Source organism: Myotis brandtii, unplaced genomic scaffold, assembly GCF_000412655.1.
Source record: "Myotis brandtii unplaced genomic scaffold, ASM41265v1 scaffold57, whole genome shotgun sequence".
In the NCBI taxonomy this organism is placed as follows: Eukaryota; Metazoa; Chordata; class Mammalia; order Chiroptera; family Vespertilionidae; genus Myotis; species Myotis brandtii.
This window is the reverse complement of record NW_005370133.1, coordinates 3,101,668-3,109,992: the sequence shown is the minus strand read 5'-3', so window position 1 is coordinate 3,109,992 and position 8,325 is coordinate 3,101,668.

The window sequence follows — 8,325 nt, the reverse complement described above, 5'->3', positions numbered from 1 at the left end:
CAGCCAGCTTGTTCAGTCATTTGGTCATCCGTCACTAACCCCCCTGCCAGCCTGGTCTTAGGCAGCCATCTTGTGAGGGCGTGAGGGTTAATTTGCATATTATCTCTTTATTATATAGGGTGTACTTTCTCTTTCTTTTGATTTTCTTAATATTTTCTTTTCTGTTGCTTACTTTACTATAAGAATACAGTATATTATGCATACAATATATATACTCTGTTAAGATACTGTTTATGTTACTGGTAAGGCTTCCAGTCTAACAATAGTTAAGTTTGGGGAAAGTCAAAAATTATGTGTGGATTTTCAACTGTACATGGTTTTGGCATCCCTAACCCTGATGTTGTTCAAGGGTCAACTGTAATCTGTGTTGGATTGATCACTTTTTTTGGTGGTACTGCTCTCTCCTTATTCACCTAACTCTCGGATGGTCTCTTTCATGGCCTCCCCATTATTCTTTAAAGATTAGTGTCCCCAGGTTTCTAACCTAGGCCAAGGTAGATCCTTAAAAGTTATTTCACTCATTTCTCATAGTCCTAATTACCACCCATATGCCAATAGCTCTGCTCCCATCTTCAATTCATACATTTCAAAATTAGCATCCCACAAACACCTTAAATTCCATGTTCAAAACTAAACTTAGCATTATCCTCCCATTCCTCCACTAAGCCTATGTTCTTTATTTCACTTGGTCACACACAGCCGATATGCCAGAAACCAAGTAGTCGGGTAACATTCGCTCCTACACATTTCTTGGAGTCAAGTTTCAAATAATTATGACAAATAATTATGTAAATAATGATATGTGACAATGACATTTATTAAGTGTTTATTATGTACTAAATGTTATTTTAAGTGCTAAATGCCCTACTCACTCAATATACTATTATCCTCCATTAAAAGGGTGAGAAACCTGAGACAAAGAGAAGTTAAATAGATAACTTATCTAAGGTGACATAGTAAACATGTGATCATAGTAAACACAGTGGTAGCAAACATGTGATCTCAAACTGACTTCAGTTCAGAGGCAGCATGTTTCACCATAACATAATAATGCCCCCATCAGAGCAATCCAAGTATGTAAGGGGTTAACCTAGGAAGGAGATTAACCTTCTTGTCACACTGGAGATTATTTTGATGTGTACAACTTTTCAAGCAAAAAATTATTGTCTCAAAATCATTAATGAAGACTGAAAGTTACTTTACCTGCATATAAAACAAACAAATTGGGAAAAATCAAGTTCAAGCAACCTAACTTACTAGCATTACAAAATATGTTCCAGGACTCCAGGAAAACATTGCCAATTTCAGGGACTTTCTACTCTACTCAACTAAGATAACCTAAACTAGAGGCCCGGTGCACGGATTCGTGCACCAGAGGAGTCCCTCGGCCTGGCCTGTGGGGATAGGGCCAAATCCGGCTCTTCAACATCCCCCGAGGGGTCGCAGATTGCGAGAGGGCAGTACTCGGGTGATGCACCCCAGAATCGAGCTCCCTCCTCTCTGGTTCCAGGTGCATCACTTGAGAACCGCAGTTGCCAAGTCACTGCAGCTTGGCAGCTCCTGTGTTGACCGTCTGCCCCCTGGTGGTCAGTGCATGTCATAGCTACCAGTTGGAGCATCTGCCCCCTGATGTTCATTGTGTGTCATAGCTACCGGTCGGATGGTCAGACGGTCACTTAGGCTTTTATATTCATAGATGGTTTTTTGTTGCCTGGGTTGTTTATTCTTAACCTTTGGTAACTTTATAATACCCAAACATTTGTCTGGGTGGCTTAACAAGTATGTCTCTTTCCTCAAATCTTTGATAGCATCAGTAAAAGTAACCAGTGCTGCAATCTCCTCATCTGTACAACAGGGAAGAAGAGTTTAATTATTCCATTCCCATCTGATAATTAAAATTACTATCTATTGAGAATATATGTGGTCTTTCCAGATCAAAGAAGTAAGACCAAGGACTCTAGCAATCAAATGTATAGGTGTTTTGTTTTTTAAGGTCATATGCTTAAACTGAAAAACAAGGAAACCAAAAAGTGAATGACTGCACTCAGAAAATAATAAAATAATAAAGACTTACTTTGTCAACAAATTTGATAAAGTTGCAGGACACAAAGTCAATATACAAAAATCAGTTGCATTTCTAGATGCTAACAATAAACTATCAGAAGAAGAAATTAAGAAAAAATCCCATTCACCACTGCATCAAAAATAAAATACTTAGGAATAAATTTAACCAAGGAAAAGAAAGAGCTATACACTGAAAGTTATAAAACACTGGTAAAAAATGAAAACGACAAATAAATGGAAAGATGTTCCATGTCCATGGATTGAAAAATTCATATTGTGAAAATTTCCATACTACCCAATGGAACCTGCAGATTTAATGCAATCCTTATCAGTGGCATTTTTCACAGAAATAGAAAAAAAAATCGTGAAATTTGTATGGAACCACAAAAGACCCTGAATAGTCAAAGCAATCTTGAGAAAGAAGAACAAAGTTGGAGGAATTTTACTTCCTGATTTCAAACAATATTACAAATATAGTAATCAAAATAGTATGGTATTGCATAAAAATAGCCACATAAATCAATGAAATAGAAACCCCAGAAGTAAACCCATGCATATATAGTATTTAATTTATGACGAAGGAGTAAAAATTATACCATGGGGAAAGGACAGTCTCTTCAACACATTGTGCTGCAAAAACTGGACAGCTACACACAAAAGAATGAAAGTGGAGCCTCATCAAACACATTACACAAAAACCAATTCAAAATGGATTAAAAACTTAAATTTAAGACCCAAAACTTTAAAAGGTCTAGAAGAAAAGAGAGGGGGTAAACCTCTTGACATTAGTCTTAGCAATGTGTTGTTGTTTTTAATTTGATAACAAAAGCAAAGGCAACAAAAGCAAAAATAAACAAGTGGGACTAAATTGAAGAACCACACAGCAAATGAAACCATTAACACAATAAAAAGGCAACCCACCTAATGAATGTGAAAAAGTATCTGCAAATCACATATCTGATAAGGGGCTACGAATTCACACAAGTCAATAGCAAAAAATACAAATTCTATTAAAAAATGGGCAAAGGAACTGAATAAACATTTTTCCTTAGAAGGCATACAAATGGTCTGTTAACATATACTACATGGAAAGGTGCTCAACATCACTAACCATTAGGGAAATGCAAATAAAAACCACAGTGATATTACCTTAGACCTGTTGAAATGGCTATCATCAAAAAGACAAGTGTTTAAAGGATGTGACAAAAAGGGAATCCTCATACACTATTGTTGGGGGTGTAAACTGGTACAGCCACTGTGAAAAAACAGAATGGAAGTTCCTCAAAATATTAAAAACAGATGTAACTAACATATGATCCAACAATCCTACTTCTGGGTGGCTATTGAAAAGAAATGAAAACAGGATATAAAAAAAAAAAATCTGCACTCCCATATTCATTGCAGCATTGTTCACAATGTCCAAGATATGTGAACTATCCAAGTGTCCTGTCCATCAAATCTGAATAAATGAATAAAAATGATGAGGTATGTACATAAGGAAAAAGGAAATCCTGTTTGCAACAATATGGATGGACCTTGAGGGCATTATACTAAGTGAAATAAGCCAGACAGAGAAAGACAAATACCACATGTTATCACTTATATGTGAAATCTAAAAAAAAAAAAAAAAAAAAAAAGTCTAACTCATAGAAAGAGTCAAAAAGTGGTTGCCACGGGCTCTGGGGTGGGGAAAATAGGGAAAAATTGGGAAAAAGACAAAAACTTTCAGCTGTAAGATAAATAAGATCTGTAGCTCTAATGTAAAACGTGGTGAATAGAGTTGATAACCTGTATTATATAATTAAAATTTGCTAAGAGAGAACTAAAATGTTCTCACAGAAATATGTATATAAATATGTGAGGTGATGAGTGTGTTAATTAACTAGTTGGAAGGATCCTTTCACGATGTATACATATATCAACTAATCATAATGTACCTTTTAAATATCTTATAATTTTAGCCAAAACCGGTTTGGCTCAGTGGATAGAGCGTCAGCCTGCGGACTGAAAGGTCCCAGGTTTGATTCCGGTCAAGGGCATGTACCTGGGTTGCTGGCACATCCCCCGTGGGGGATGTGCAGGAGGCAGCTGATCGATGTTTCTAACTCTCTATCTCTCTCCCTTCCTCTCTGTAAAAAATCAATAAAATATATTTTTTTAAAAATATCTTATAATTTTATCAATTATACTTCAATAACCCTAAATTTTAATTAAATTTAAAATTTTTTAAGGTATTACTTTGTCTATGGCACTTGAGGAAATAAGTGACTCACTTGCCTTTATACCTAAAGAAATTTTTCCCCATGACACAATGTAAAAGAAGTAATATAACCCCCTGAAACAGTTGAAGTACACTGATAAGCAAACTAGATAGCTAATGTCAAATATCAAGTGGATTAAGACTATCACCTCATTTTGCTGAACTATACTAGCCTCTATTGCTTAATAACTTAAGTGAATTAGTACATAGTTATAATTACATCCAAATAGTTGTCTCATCTCATAATCACATTCCACCTGACACCCAATGAATATTCCTAAAAATCTTGTAATATAGACAGATTTAAAACTAAGACTTTCTTCTTTGTGTATTATAGCCATTAACTTTTCTAGGATATTAAATGAAATAAAAAGCTTGCATTTATCAAAGTTTTATTCCCATTTATTTATTCAATCTAAAAACATTTTACTGAGTACCTGGACTGTGTTGATCAAAGACATGAAAAGAGAGGTTTACTAGGCCTCTACTTGGTGTGTGTGTGTGTGGTGGGGGGAACTTAAGCAATACAGAAGCTAAAATAAGTTTTGTATGGTGTTATATCTGTCTGAAGACTATCAGGGATACCTTATTTGTAAAGGGAGCACACAGATAAGAACAAACATTAAAAAAACACCAAAATGGATCCCTCTTTTTATAGCTGCACTAGAGGCCCAGTGCACAAAATTCGTGCACTCAGAGGTGGGGGGTTCCTCAGCCCGGCCTATGCCCTCTCGCAGTCCGGGAGCCCTTGGAGTATGTCTGACTGCTGTGGAGGCGGGAGAGGTTCCCACCACTGCCGCTGTACTTGCCAGCCATAAGCCCAGCTTCTGGCTGAGCGGCGCTCCCCCTGTGGGAGCGCACTGACCGCCGGATGCTCTTGTGTTGAGCATCCACCCCCTGGTGGTCAGTGCGCATTATAGCGACTCGTTGTTCCACCATTCGATCTATTTACATATTAGCCTTTTATTATACAGGATAGTATTCCATGGTGTAAATGTACCACAGCTTTTTTATCCATTCATCTATACTAATGGCCACTTGAGCTGGCTGTTCCCAAAACTTAGCTATTGTAAATAATGAAACTATTTATACTGTAAGTAAAGACTGTATCCTAACATCTCTTGTATGAACATCAGGGTGCATATATTCTAACTGGTGTTTCAGGCTTCTTAGGATATACCCTTTGAGATAACATGGAGGGACTGGAGATTATTGTGCTAAGTGAAATAAGCCAATCAGAGAAAGACAAATACCATATGATCTCACTTATATGTGGAATCTAATGAACAAAATAACCTGACAAACAAAATCGATCCAGAGGCATGGAAGCATGCAACAATCTAACAAATCTCAGAGGGAAGGGTGGGGTGGGGGGAGCAGGAAGAGATGAACCAAAAAACTTATATGCATAACCTGTGGACACAGACAATAGTGTGGTGAAGGCCTGGAGAGGAGTGAGGAGAAGGGAGTCAATGGGGGGGGGACATCTATAATACTTTTAACAACAACAATAATTTTTTTAAAAGATACACCAAGATGGACAAATTTTTCCATAATTTATCATTATGTAAGTTAATATTCAGATCGATACCTATTCTGACAGGAACACTAAGGAACATTCATCCACAGAACAACTATTGCATGAATGCCTACTATGGTAAGCACTACTAGGCAACTGGGATTAAGTGGTGAACAAAGCAGTTCTGTTACACTGCTAGCTGTCCCAATATCTATTCCACCCTTCTTTTCAAGATACAATACTCCCAAATCACACCTGAGCACACCACACAGTTATCCAGAGTAAAGACTGTATCCTAGCATCTCTTGTAACTAGATGTGGCCATGTGACTTTGTAAGCAGAAATGACCCTAACAACTTCTTCTTCATCCCTTACTCCATTCTGAAGCCTAGAATTCCAGTCACCATCTTATACCCAGAAGACAGGATTAAGAATGTGGGAACAACAGGAGAAAGAAGCCCATGTTTCTGACACCATCAGGCATGACAACAGTCTGAACGACCTGCTCAGACTGCTACAAGATCATAAAATACTACTTTCTTTAAGCCAGTTTTATTTAGAAAATTCCTGTCTTTCACAGCTAAATTTAAATACACAATTCAGAAAACTTTAAATCGCAAAAGGTTTGAACTCACTTCTTAAAATTTCCCATTTTGCTGAACCATCCATGCACTAATGAAAATAAATTATACAATTTCTTGGCTTAAAGAGTTCTACAAACTTATCACCATTAGTTGTTCATCTTGTTCTTCCTAAATTATAGACAAATTATAAACAATACTCTAAACCTATGGACTTTTATGGGTGGGGGGAATATCCCCACTTCATCTATGCCTTTTTAGAGTTTTACATTTGATAAGGTAAAGAGCTGTCATATCGAAGAAAGAATGAAACTGATTTATATTGTTCTAGAGGCAGAACTGGGAATAATACTCAACAGAGTCAAGGTAAAGAGCTGTCATATCGAAGAAAGAATGAAACTAATTTATATTGTTCTAGAGGCAGAACTGGGAATAATAGATACTCAACAGAGTAATCTGCCCTATGAAGCCTCTACTCACCTCCTTTTCCACCACTTCAGCTGATACTGAAAATGTCCTTTCTAATGTAACTACTGTACCTTCAGTATAGTTTTTTCACAGGATGTGTAACACCAGTATTTACTTGATTCTCAATTCATCTCTCAATACTAGATGGTAGAGGGCTGATGATCAGGTTCCTTGTAGTCTTTGTCTATTGGCAATAAATAGTAAGCCAGGAAAATGGGACACAGAGAGGTTAAGAACTTGCTCAAATCATTCAGCTATGAAGTGGCGGGGCTGGGATTTAAACCCAGCAGCAAGCACCATCCAATATTTAAACAGAAGCTCAGCCATTTGTCAGGATTACCATAAGATAAATTCCTGTATTAAGTAACAGGTGGGAATAGATCAAGCCTAATTTCCCTCCAACTCTTAAGATTTTTCTAGTTACATCCCCCAGGATCATTCCACACTGTCAGGTATGAATCTTTTAAGCAACTCTATCCTCTGGATGATTTTAGTTGCCATTTTTCTGGATGCTTTCCAGCTCTAACACATTATCTTGATGCACAAGAAGCAGTACTTCATATAGCTGCATTATGTAGTTCTACATACATACAGAACACTTCTCTTCCTATACACTATTCCTTATTAATTAACCAAACTTCCTCATTCAATTTTAATGTCATATAGTTTAAATTATTATTATCTATCTACACTAATAAAAGACAAACATGCAAATTGACCGTACCTTCACTACGCCTTAAGCCATGCCCACCAGCCAATCAGAGCGACTATATGCAAATTAACCCAACCAAGATGGTGGCCGGCAGCCACGGAGTTGGAGCAAGCAGGAGGCTTGGTTGCCCCAATAATGGAGGAAGCCAAGCTTCCCGCCTGCCACGGCGGCTCTGAGCTCCACACAGAGCAACAAAGTTTCAATTATAGAAGCTAAATAAACCCCAGATACCAGCTTTCAGCCGGCCGTGGCCACAGAGCTGGAGCGAGCAGGAGGCTGGGTTGCCCCTGGCGATGGAGGAAGCCAAGCATCCCTCCCGCCTGCCCTGGCCAGCTCTGAGCTCCTCTCAAGGCTACAAAGTTTCAATTATAGAAAGTAAATAAATCAAACAATAAAAAAAAAGAAAAAAGGAGAGGCTGGGAGCTTCCGTCGCCGGCAGGCTTGGCCAGCCTGAAAACGGCCCTCAGCCCCTCACCCAGACTGGCCAGGCAACCCAGTGGGGACCCCCCACCCTAAAGGGGGTGTGGCCAGCCTGAAAAGAACCATCAGTCCCTCACCCAGGCTGGCCAAACCTCCATGGGGTGAGGGTCCCCACTGGGGGGGGCTTGACCAGCCTGCAAACAGCCATCAGCCCCTCACCGAGGCTGGCCAGGCACCCCAGTGGGGACCCCAACCCTGAAGGGGGCTTGACCAGCCTGCAAACAGCCATCAGCCCCTCACC